Source organism: Juglans regia, chromosome 14, assembly GCF_001411555.2.
Source record: "Juglans regia cultivar Chandler chromosome 14, Walnut 2.0, whole genome shotgun sequence".
In the NCBI taxonomy this organism is placed as follows: Eukaryota; Viridiplantae; Streptophyta; class Magnoliopsida; order Fagales; family Juglandaceae; genus Juglans; species Juglans regia.
Genome location: NC_049914.1, coordinates 24,316,918 through 24,330,660, shown reverse-complemented (window position 1 = coordinate 24,330,660; position 13,743 = coordinate 24,316,918). Strand labels below are relative to the sequence as shown.

Below are 13,743 nucleotides of genomic sequence, written 5' to 3'. Positions count from 1 at the left end.
CATAACCATCTGTCTATCAGCCTGTCTGACCACGTCAGCGGGAGCTTACATACAAAGAGGCAAAAGTACGTCTCAACAGGTACATTACTCGTGGTGTAACGTAAAATACCGTTATCCAAGTGTGGCATAAACTTTTTTAAAAAAATAATTTTTATTATTAAAAGAAAAATTTTGAGTTAATTTTATATTAATTTAATTTTTTTAAATTAGTGCGTGATGCGTAAGTTTATTACTACAAATATCATTTACCTTACTCGTAGATAAAAACATGTAATTTTTTCTCAGGAAAAAAATTAAAAGTTAATTTTGGGAATTTGAAATAACATATAATTTCTTAATTTATAGTTTTATTCTCAATAAGAGTGCAGGTTTGGGGTTTTAGATGAGATACAAAATTTTTATCTGATCTCATTTCATCTCATCCTATCTTATTCTCAAACATAATTCAAATTCAAAATTTTCAAACTAATCATTACAAATTTTTCAAACATTCAAATAAAAAATAAAAATTAATTCAAACTTTTTTAAATACCTAAACAAAAATAATATTATAAAATCTAAAAAATAGGGTGGTGCTACAGCCCCTACTGGGGGCTCCCGCTAGGGGCTGTAGTATTATTTAATATATGTTTTGTTTAAATAATTTTATATATAGATTTTTTAATATTTTAAAATATTTTAAAAAAATAAAATAAATTTAAAATATTATTAAGAAAATATTTTCTTAATCAAAAAGTAAAAAATATATATTAAAAAATAATTTATTAATGACGAAGTAAAATAAAAAATTATAAAAAAAATATTTTTTATAATTTTTTATTTTACTTCATGATTAAGAAAGTATTTTTTAATAATATTATAATTTTTTTTTAAATATTTAAAATGATCATACTACAGCCCCATTGGGGGCTCCCGTTGGGCTTAACATGTACTTTTCTATGTGTAATTTTTTAATTTATTTTTTATATATATATTTTTTACACTTTTAAATATTTTTAAAAAATAAAATAAATTTAAAATATCATTAAAAAACACTTCCTTAATCAGAAAGTAAAAAAAAAATTATTAAATATTAATTTTTATTCTACTTCGTTATTAAGAAAGTATTTTTAAATAATATTATAATTTTTATTTTATTTTTTAAAATATTAAAAATTATTAAAAATATCTATATAAAAAAATTAAAAAAAAACACATAAAAAAATGTTACAACCCCCAGCGGGGCATGTAGCATTTTCCTAAAAAATAACTAACACAAACTATCTCATTATTATTCACAAACTATTTTATTATTATTCACAAAATTCTCATTTCATCTCACTCCCCAAACAAGCCGATTTGGATTACAAGATCCTTTTATCTATCTCATTTCATCTTATTTCAACATCCAAACAACATAAATATAAATACTTTTTATTTTTTATTTTTAATTTTTTCATTTAATCATTACCAACTTTTTCAAATTTCTAAATAAAATACAAAAAAAAAATAGTTCAACTTTTTTAAATTCCAAAACAAAATTTATATTAAAAATTTATATTATAACAATATTTTAATTTTATAATATTTTTATTTAATTTTTTCTCTTATCTTTTCCATAAAGCATCTTAACAAACTATTTTATCACTATTAATAAATCATTTTATTATTATTTATAAATCATCTAATTTGACTATCTAAACAATTATTCACTATTATCATTTTATAGAGTAGATAATGTCCCTTCAAATGGAATGATTTGTACAAATTTAAAATATGCAAATCTCTACAAACATTTTGAATATAATGGGATCAGCTAAAAAAGTCAATTTTCTATAATAGATTTTTTTCAAATACATTATTATGTATTTGTACTGTCGTATACACTGAACACATATATCTATCGTTACTAGGGGTGTAACCGATTCGGTCCGGTCCGATTTTGGACAAAATCTAAGACCGAACCGGTATGTACCGATTTTTCATTTTTCAAAACCAATTACGCTCCGATTACCCTCTTAAACCGGTACATCCGGTTTTACTAGTTTTCAGTCCGGTTTGATCCGATTTTTCATTTTTTTAAAATGTAAAAAATATATAATAAAATGTTACTTCTTATGATAAAATATTATTAATAATTTAATATATATATTATGTTTAAAACATATGATTAATTAAATTTTCATTTTTAAGATTAAACTTTTATTTTATAAATTATAATAACATTATCTTATATATAATTATATTAATAACATATGATCAAACAAATTATAAATGTTCATATTTAAAATTAACAATTTATGTTATAATTTATAAATTATAATATAAAATTATTTCATATATGATATATAATTATATATTATATATAAAAATTTAATATATTATTATATATTATATATAAAAAATTTGTATAATATATAAAATTAATTTATATATTTTTTTCTAACCGGTCCGGTCCGGTTCCGGAAACTACGGAACCGAAACCGGACCGATTCCGATCGATTTTCTTAATATAAGAATCGGTTCTGAACCAGACCGATTCAAAATCAGACCAACCGATCCGATTTTTCAGTTTCCCTGTTTAAATTTACACCCATAATCGTTACTCTAAAATTTATACCATCTACCATCCATAAGCAGAAAACCATCAATCTAAAGAGCTGTCCATCACCCTTTATTTAGATTTTCTTTTTCTAATTTTCCAATTTTTTTAATAGTATAAATAATTGTATCTATGCCAGACTCCAATTAAATTAAATTCATTACATTCATATTTTAGTTTCAAGTTATTATACTGATCTTCCATCTCTAGTGGGCCTCCTAGACCGTACAGATTTCCCAATGCAAGCTTCCAAAATGCTCTATTCTCCCGTTGGAGTGCTTGCGCACTGCACCTGAGTCTTTCAATCCTAAAATTTCAGAATATTGATAAATAATAGCGAAATAATTTATAAATAATAATAAATTAATTTAAAAATATTTAAAAATAATTATATTTTTAAACAATCTTTAAATGCATTCCATTGGATGATCTTTCAAATTGTTGAAAACTTAAGTTAAAAGGAGTACTACAAATATAGAGATTATATAAAAGTAAACTTACAAATTAACGTGAATTCATAAGATCTGTTATATCTATTTTACAATAAAAGTATTTTTATAATCTGACGTATCATATCAAACCATATCAATTTGTAATTTATTTTTATATAATTATTTTGTGGTTAAAGTATTTTCTATAGAAATATTATGTTTCTTGAAATAAAGTAATTATGGCTTTGCTACGGATTTTTATTATCCGAATTATATTATCATAATATAATTGGAAATGTGTACAATGCATATAATTTATACTTGAAAACCATATATATATATTTTTTAGTGATAAAAATATGAAGATCTGTTAATAGAGTCACGATATCGTTTATCAAATTTTTTATTTTGTCATAATATAATGGGAAACATGTATAATTAATGTAATTTATTCTTAAAAAATATATTTCTTATGAGTAATTTATGCTTAGAAATATGAAATTTGTTAATTATGTTAGATAAAATATTATAAAGGGCTAGAATTTCTCTCCATATAATGCAAAACCTCATTCACCCTTTCCTACACAATTTAATTTGAAATATCACATTATTAAAATGAGTCAAGTTTAAACTCACTCGTATAATTTGACATTCATAATTATCCATTCATAATTTGACACGATACAAATTTCATTTTAAATTCACAAACCACCCACTGTAAATATTTCACAAGAATACCTTTGTAGGTGCCAACTATCCCTTATTCTCAATTAGCCCCAAAAACACCAAATTTAACCACCGGTTTAAGGATACAGGCGGAGGTGGAGAGAATAACATCTAGTAGTAATAAGAAAAATGATATTTACAGTTATAGAGTGTACAAACGTCGCGTAATAATAGAGCTTGACTCAAAAAAAAAGTTAAATATATAAGAACCACTTTTTAACTCAACCTAGTCGCATTACCAAATTCAAAAGCACCAAATTTTGGTTGAAACCGGTGCTTCCTGTTTTCTTTTCTTTTCTAAGTGTAACGTGGCCTCTTATTTCGATGGGTTCTTCTTAGGAGAGTAATGACTTAAGCTATTTATCATCAACTATATTTAATGTTTATAAATAGCTCATTTATTGTTCGAGCGAACTTGATCTTCGTTCACAAGCTGTTCAAATTTGTAAAATAAATTCTTTATGTTTTATATTAAAACCTTATCTATAAATTTTAATAAAGAAGTCTTGAATGTTTGTGAATATCTTTATATAATTAATAGATGCGTTAATTACACTTTGTTCTCTCAAATTTTTACTCAATTCATAATATACATCCGAAACCACTAATTGCATCAAAGTGGACCATCGAACTTTCAAAACTTTCAAATCCGCCCCTTCCGTCTACTAGCAGCATTAAATCTAACGAAATTCACTGCACGTGTTGTTCATGTGCATAACATTCATTACAAAGATATAATTTTCATCTAATTTATTATCATTGACCATATAAAATATAAAATAATATATGCTATCAATTAATAATAAATTATAAATTGTTAAATAATTTTTTTTATTAATTTATATATGGTTATTGAGTATCAAATAATTTTATTGTGCACATAGATTATTCATACTTGCTTGCAATTTAGGTATAAAATAATTTTATATATAGTTAATGATTAATGATTTATTATTAATTGATAGCATATATTATTTTATATTTTATATGGTTAATGATAATAAATTAGATAAAAATTACATATTTGCAATGAATTTCCGTTAGATTTAAGATTGCTAGTAGATGGAAGAGGGGATTGAGAAGTTTTGAAAGTTCAAGAGTCTACTTTGATACAATTAGTAGCTTCGAATGCACATTGTAAATTGAGTAAAAGTTCAAATAGGTAAAGTGTAATTAACTCTTAATAGATACATATTGTTAATGACCATATTCATAAAAATGTAACTCCTAGAAATTGGCTCAAGCATTAAGAGGCCGAAAGAGTCTTGGTTTTAGTGATATGCTCCATTTAGGTCCAAAGTTCTAACCATGGGTACAAACAATTTATAAAGGTGAATAAGTTGTTGAACTATTTCAAAAGTGTAAACAATTTAGTGATATGCTCCAACAGGTCCAAGTTCAAATATTTGGTTGAACTGGTTGAGTTTTTCATGGGTTGGAGTCTAATAGACCTTACTTTAGAAGGGAATATCCAATATAGTTGATTTCAAAGTGAATAAGTTGGATGAGGAGTGGGTCAATGGGTTTTGGCAAAAAGCTTGGGCAACAGAGCATTTGTTTTGGTTACTGATTGCATTGATTCAATTTTTGGAGATGTCAGCAACGTGCTTAAATCACATGCAACCATAATAGAAAACTTGAAAAACCCAGTAGGGGATACTTTCGATACTTAAGTTGACAAGAAATTAACCTTTCTTGGTGACTAATGAATGAATGACCATCTAGCACACGCTTGGTAGGCTATTTATAAGGGTTAAGATGTTCTACTATTGTCTAACCCATTTGGGAGCATGATTCTTGGTGCTCAGTTTGGTATATTACCTTCTAGAGCAAAATTATGCCATTGATAGCGTCCATGTGATGCAAGTATGTCACTTAAACTTATCTTTGTAGATTCTGATGAGCTGAGATATAGTTAGTTGGGTTTCTATGTTAAGTGTAATGTCTTTCTAGGGCTTATCTCTGGGCCCGTACAATGCATTTTGTGTAGTTATATCCTTTAATCATCCTCTATCACGTGAGTCCAACGTGATTATGCCTTTGCCCAACCTTTTCTTGCCATCTAATCTTTCCTCACATGTCACATATGTGTAAGCAACAGTTAACTCGTAAATTTATGATGCATGTGTTGGCAGGAATTTCCTTTCTTCCCACGTCCACCATTTTGAATCAGTTGCATTTCCTTAGACATGTGTCCTTTCCTTGTTGCATGCAGCCTATTTCGTTAGGCGCTCCTTCTATTTGGTTGTTCACCTAATACATTTTCATTTACCTTATTATGCAATGTGAGATCTGACAACTCGTCTGACAAATATTGTGCAATGTAAAATGTGGTATTTGTTCAACGTGGGTTCCTTCTCTCATCCACGTGGTGTTATCATCTTTGCTCATCGTCTGCGTTATTGTACTTTTCCATCTTTCTATAACTGCCATTCTTTTTCTTCTTCTTTCATTATTTCTCATTCTTTGCATTTCTTACTCCCTTAGTTCTTGTTTTCTTCTGCCTTCGAACTCTTTCGTCTTGAGAGTTTCATACTTCTCCTACTTTAATGGCTCACAAAAACCTTTTGTGTAACATTTCTCTATCTTTTTGTCCGCGTCCGTCACCAGACGAATCCAATAGAGTTGACTCCTCACGGCCTATCACTTTTGAGGGGAGTCATTGGACTACTACCACCACCCAAGTAGAATTAGATTCTGTGAAGGAGTGGTACGGCATCCCTGAGTTAATCAGGCTGATCCTTCCCAGCTCTCGTTGTGGCATCATCCACTCAGAGGGGGTCACCAAACATACTGGACTTTACATCAACATATTATTGATGGAGTTGAGGCTCATTTTTTATCACCCAATTCTTGATATTTTGGACTACTTAAGCATGACTCTAGCCCAGTTCTCGAACATCTCGAGGATCCTTTTGTCTTGTTGTATCATTTAGAGGAAAGTCTTAGAAACAGCGAGAGAAGAAAACCCTACCTCATTGCTTGTGAGTTCTTCCATGTTCATGGCATAAGACGACATGACCAGAAGCAGTGTAGTTTCCGTTCATGAATTGGCTTTTGTGTCATACACTTGGAGGCTGAATTTTGCTATTCCGATGTTAAGAACTGGGATTAAAAGTTCTTTTTTTATCTCTAGAGTCGGTTAGGAGTTTTTCATTGGCGAGGCAAGCCATCGTGAGTTTTCGTCCTTGGCAGTCGTAACTTCCAAGTTGCTCCCACAAGGAGGGAGATGGAGTGTCTAGATCTTATCTTTGAATGAGTTAGGAAAAATCTTAAATTTGTTAGTTCAGAGGTTGTCCTTACTCTGGAGAATGTCGATCATTTCTTTGTTATGCCAGATCGATCGTATGTTGTGGGCCGTCATATTCCAAATTTGGCGTGTCCAAGGTGCACTTGTGGGCGCAAGAGGTTTGACCTACTTCATTGAATTCCAAAGGAAACATGCCCAATAACAGGGGAGATGGAATTCGTTGTGGGTCACGCACTCATCGCGACCCCGCTTGCCTAGAGGAGACCACAAATTGTCCTCGGCCTCATTTTGTCTCTTATTATGGGAATCGTCAGGAGGCTTGACGTTCACCTTCATTATTACGCTCTGATTGCCTAATTGCCACGCCAATGTGATTGGCCAAGGGGCCTAGGATTTGGACTCATTGTTGGGTTCCACGTTTTTCGACATGATTCCTGACGTCTTCTAGGGTTCTTTTCCCTATCCTTTGTACAAGAAGCTTGGATCCTCATTATCTTTTTGGCTTTAAGCATATCTATTGAAGTGCTAGAAGTTGGTGGTGAAAAGCTCACTCCAAGCATTCTCGAGACAGTTGTAGGGAATTTCGAAGTCGCCGTTGATCCACTTGCATTTGCTAGATAAGCCGTTGTTCCGAGAGAGGAAATCCCTTCTGCTATGCCGTTGGCAAACCTCTGCACCCCCATTCTTCATCTTTTGCACGTAGCATTCACGTGCCAACATTTGCTCACCCGCCTCTATAAGAAACTTCATTTTTAGGTGGTAAGTTGAGGTAATCGCCCTCATCGGATTCAAAGTTGGGCAGCCAATGATGGAGTTTTATGACAAGTGGACTTTTACCTCCAAAAAGTCCATCATCATCGTTGTATTGCGAGGCCCATTGCCTCCGATAACGGGTAATGCAATTACCCCAACGGGTTGGGCTGGTTCTCCCAAAAAGCTTTTGAGGGGTGTAGGTGTCAGTCATAACCTATCTTGGTTGGTGTCCATTTTCATGAGTGCACCTTAAAATAGGACGTCCGCCAAGCTCATGTTATTAATCAAAATCCTGCATGTAGTACAATTGGCGACCAAGAGGGTTACCACGAGGGTGTCGTTGTGTGGGTACAAAACCCCTTCAAAATCTTAGTCGCTAAAGGAAATGGGGCAAGTATCTCTCCATTTTACTTTGCTTCTAGGACCTCTCCACAACAAAACCTTCTTCATATTAGGTCCTTCTAGCATGGGCTCTCCTTACGGACAATGATACATTGTCCCTATCGAATCCTCATTTGATTGTTCTAATCTTGCTGAAGAGTTGGTGCGGTCGTGGTGGGCTAGCGTGGGGTGCTTCTGTGGCTTTCACTCCAATATCTCCCCGCTGATCTTTCCCTTTGCTTTCTTGTCACTCACCTTTTGGGCAGCAATATCTATTGGGCAACGACGCCCTAACTTCTCACTCTCCTGCATACACTTTATGATCTACCTAATGTTGTGGCAATCTTTGGGGTTGTGATTCCCCATTCTGTGGTAAGAGAAATAAAGCTTGGACTCATGTTTGTCTATGTTCCTTCCCTTGTCATTTTTTTTCCTTTGCTTGCTCACCTCCTTCACTTGAGGCGCTTCCCTGTTTCAGGCCATCGTGCCCCAATTTTCTCATTTTCATTCTTCTTTTTCTCACCGCTTACTTCCTTTAGCCACCCCCTTTGCCTTTCTGTCTGCATCTTTGATCTCTTATTTTTGTGGGTCTATCAATGCTTGCAACATGTCTATTGACAAAGTCATCTGTCTACTGTCTAGTCCATAAATTCCCACAAGGTTGTTGGTGTTTTCCTTGCTAGTTCCACCATAAAATGGCTTTTGGGTCATACTTCGATTAGAAGTGTCACAAGCGTTATATTCTCTTCTTGGTCGTTTGTTGCCAGACACTATTTGTTGAACTAGGTAAGATATCCTTTTAGGCTTTCGTCCTCCTACTGCTTTTATTGGGAGGTGGTCGGTTGCCGATCGCCTTCTTCTCCTAGTTTCCACGAATTGAATGAGGAATTACCTGCAAAGTTCATCGAAGTTGGTGACCGAGTCTGCCTGTAAATTCCTGAACCACCCTCTAACCCTGTAACCTCTCATCACACCTTTTAGGGTTAGAGGGTGGTTTAGGAATTTACAGGCAGTCTCGGTCACCAACTTCGATGAATTATGAGAATCCATGTAAGGTTATACGAGCCTTAAAGGTTTCCATATGTTCAACTGGGTCCTTGGACCGTTATAAAGGTTTATTTGTAGGAATTTAAATTTAAGAGGCAGAGGTATTGCCATTATCTCTGTGCTATATAGAAAGGTCATGTTATCGAGCAAGTTGGAAGATGACGTTCCCACTCGTTTTGCATATCTTCATACGTGCCCATAAGATCTCGCATGCTGTCATGCATCATCTTCTTCTCTTCCTGGTCACTCGAAATCAACCTCACTTGCTTTGAGACTCCTTATCGAGTTGTTTTTTCCGATCTTAGCATGCGCTCCCTTCAGTCCCCACATCTTTTTGCTTTAAAACATCGTTGTTCCCTTGTAAAGCCTCCATCCTTAACGTCATCCTCTGCAACATTTCCTCCATCTCTGTAAGCCTTCTCTTCGTTCTATCATTCACATGTTCGTCTATTGTAGTTGTTTTCTAACCGTGGATTGTATGAGAGTGCATGGTTGTTGGCATCCGCATCTCACTTCACAAGTAAATCAATATATCCCATATACTTCACCAATTGTTGATGCAAATTCTGGCGGTGCCAGCAACGTGCTTAAACGACTTGCAACCAAAAGAGAAAACTTGAGAAACCTAATGGGGGATGCATTCGATGCTTAAATCGATGAGAAAAAAATATTTATTAGTGACTAATGAATGAATGACCCTCTAGCACATACCCTGTAGGCTAGTTATAAGGGTTGAAATGTTCTACTATGGCATGACCCCTTAAGGGGCATGATTCTTGATGCTCAATTTGGTATGTTACCTTTTGGAGCTCGATTCTACCCTTAATAGTGTCCATCTGGTGCATGTATCTTACTTTGACTTATCTTTATAGATTCTGATGAGTCGGGATACAGTTAGTTGGGTTTCCATGTTAAGCATAACGTTTTTCTAGAGTTTATCTCTGGGCACGTACGGTACATTTTGTATAAGTCTATCATTTAATCGCCCTCTATGATGTGAGTCCCACGTGGTTATGTTTTTGCTCGCCAGCTAATCTTTCGTCACATGTCACATATATGTGTATCCACTTGATTAGTCACTTACTCAGATAAGTGTGTCAATGTGTTAAAAAATTCGGCTTGCAGCAATAACATTTTGTTATTTGATAGTTTCGAGTCTCAATCCCTCTTGCACATGTTCATAAAGAGTTATGCTAGGGATCATTAATTTTTTAACATACTGGCCACGTCGGTCATAGAGGACGTGGAAGTATGAAGATATAAGAAATAAAAGCAAATTAATTTAAACGGAAAACTCACTGTTTAGAGACTCATTACTTCTTTTATAAGCGTCCTCTCTGTGAGCTCCATGTGAGCTTTTGAGATTCATTTAAGGGAATTCTCGCCCAATCCATTATCCCGAATATTTATTCATCATGTCACAGAACTAGAAGCTAGCTCAAACACACACACACACCCACCCTAACATATACCCGCCTATCATTATATACTACATCTCTTATCACCATCATGACCACCTCTTCTCTCTTTATAAATCTCTCTCCTCCCTCATTCTCTAACTCTTTTTCTTTGTCTATTTCATCTCTGTATCAATTGTACGCTCTAATTTCTTTTGTGCTTTAGCTCCCAGACTATAAAACCCATTATTCTATTTTGCAAACGGCAGGTTGAGAGGCCAAGAAGAGAGCTTGTTGTGGTTAAAGTCAGCGATATGACTATTAGAAAGGTCATGGAAGAGGGGTCTCAGAGAGGAAGCTTAGTGTGGGTCTTTTGTTTTTTCCTTGTTTGATTTTACTCTCCTTATTCCTGGTTCAAGGATGCCACATTGATGGTGTGGCCAGTGTGTTAAAAAAGAGGCTTGGGAATAGAATTATTGGTTCCCAAATATCTAAACCAAATAATAATAATATATTCACAACTTTTGCACAACTATTATACAAAACGCCTACTTGGGCGGTGTCGTATAATAATAAATAGGGTAATGCTACAACCACTGTTCGTATTTCCCTTTTTTTTTTCTCGCTTGACGTGACATGCATTTTTTTCCCTCACTTACCATTTTGACTTCTCCCATTCAGAGTCATTTCGTTTTTCCATCCGCCACCATTTCTTCTTCATTTCCTCTTTTTTTCCCTTCCCATTTTGTCATCCCCTCCAACCCAAAGCTAGTCATCGAGGAAAGAAAACCCCAACAATTGACGCCATTGCCTAGACATAGCCTTTTCCTCTCCACCGTAAAGCAACCCATACCTCCAAACCAGCACACGCCCAAGCCCCACGTTCAACTGTGCTTGCAACAAGCCGAATACCTCTGTTTTAGCCCCACAAAAACATAGCACAACTTCTTCCCCTATGCACAAAGAAATCAGCAGGAAATCTGGGAATATTAATTACCATCTCAAGAGTAAACCAAATGCACAAAGAACAAGCCCAATAACAACTAGAGCTTCCCTAACAGTGTCATTATCGATATTTACAACAGCCAAGGTGAATATTCAGAAAGGCGCCATACAAAACAAAATAAAAGTCGCTATATGAACATACATGTTTCCAAATCCAAGTCTCTCCATGTTCCACCCAAACACACAAAAGCTACAGAATAGTGATAGATACGCTTGAGAGATATCACCCCATAAATCAAGAATTCCTCCACTTCATTGTGGTCTGTTCTCAATGATTCGCTGTTCATCTCTTGCTGCAAAAGAAAATCGTTTCTCCAATAATTTCAATCTAATCTGATCTGGCTTTTCACCTATGGTAATCTGGACTTGTGCTTCTCTTTGGTGGGATGGACGGAGGCTTGAAGACCAAATGGGTTTCTCTGAAGACAAAAATAGAGGCTTGGCTTGAAGATGAAATGCGAACTGGTTTGCAGAATGGGTTTCTCCGAAGGCTTGAAGACGAAACAAAAAACTCTGGCTTGAAGATGAAATGCGAAGACAATGATGAAATTTGAAATGAGTTCCTCTGGCTTAGAGACGAAGTTGAATGCGAATGAGGTTATAAGTTTTTCAAAGTCAAAATTTGAAATGGTTCCTCTGGCTTAGATGAAGCTTGAAGGAGGATGAAGCTTTACTTTTTTTTAATTTTTGAAGGTTTATATCGTGGCATGCCATGTATAGCGGTAAGAGGGAGCGAGAAAACTGATTGGTGGACGTAGCATTTTCTTAATAAATAATAGAGTCCTTAATTTATATTTTAATTTTGTTTGAAAAGATTTGTATTATTATATAATAAGATTACATATACGTATTATATTGTTTAATGAGTAATGTTGGTATAAGTTTTAAGTACGTAAATTTCGTGCAAATAAGTTCTACCAAGAAAAAGTGACGTTTTTACATTTATGCACCAACGATGGAGTCCTTTTTTAGTTTAAATTTATAAATGTAATTAATTAAATTATTAATAATGGGAAAAATAATAAAATACAGACTGGATTGACACCACAAAGATGATAAAAACTTGAAGAAACGTGGGCGAGGGCAAGGGAGGTAGAAGTTTAAAAAGTAAATGGGAGTCTATAAATCACAAATCACAAAATAATCTGCAGTAGTCCCCTTAGCCTTTTCCAACTCTTTACCCTCCGAATCTAAAAATTGTCCCCCAAATACCCTATCTCTCTCTACAAACAAATACCCTCTCTCTCTACAAACAAAAAGGATTTTCTCTCCCCCTGTCTTTCTGGCACACCACCCTCACCGTCGTCTCGTCCTTGATTAATCCCAAAACAGCCCGCCTCTCATCGCATTCCTCTTCCATCTGACCGTTAATCTACCGGCGCATCTTAGCTGCCGCCTATATTGCATAATCCGCCCCGTAGACCCGAATCCGATACTTCAACGGGTACTCCAATTCCGTTGTTTTTCTTCGCCGGCGATTTAGTCCCCGGCTAGTCTAAGTTAAACAAGGTGCGCTTGATTGTTAACCTCCGCGCGGCCCCCACATCTTTCTCTCACTTTAAACCTATTTAGTCGAACTCTTTTTATCCCTTTTTCTGTACCGGAAAGGTGAGCGTCTTGTTTGGTATCAGTCGCTGGCTTCTCTTTTCGCCGGCGATTTCGATTTCGATTGTGTAATTAGGTTTTCGGGTCCCCGATTAAGGGCCCGTGCTTGCTCTAGGGTTTTCCTTGTCAAAGTTTTATGGGTGTTTTAGCGATTGATTTCCTGTGGTTTTGAGAATTTGCTCGTTGATCTGTTGCTCGCTCTGTTTCATTTGTTTGTACCTTGGGTTTTTGGGGTTCTTGAATTTGTCGATTATTTGGATCCGGTTTTCGTGAATTTTTCATCGCAATGCGTGGAAGTTCGAGTGTGTTCGGCGTTCTTCATCTGAACTGCTTTAAGCACTTATTCCGGACCATATTTATTTTATAGGTTAGGTCTAGGAATAATCAAAGAAGGTTGGTTAATTCTTCACTCTCTTGGAGAAGTATTGCAATGTTTGATTGATGAGAAAGTGTAGGGAAAGCAAGAAGAAAATGGAGTTGAGCCAATGATCAATCATTATTTGAGACGCATAACTCGGAAGCCTATTGAACTGAGCTAAATAAAACTACCTGCTTAGTTGATTAGAG

The 13,743-nt window shown here is 34.4% G+C and overlaps 1 protein-coding gene across 1 annotated transcript in view; it reads left to right on the top strand.

Annotated features, from left to right (window-relative positions):
• The first annotated feature begins 12,739 nt into the window (after positions 1-12,739).
• The window catches only part of LOC108994642 (protein CHROMATIN REMODELING 5), a 53,113-nt gene continuing 52,109 nt past the window's right edge, over positions 12,740-13,743 (top strand). Inside the window, exon 1 of the mRNA XM_018969929.2 lies at positions 12,740-13,080. The gene's annotated coding sequence lies outside the window, so the exon portion shown is untranslated. The remainder of the gene's footprint in view (positions 13,081-13,743) is intronic.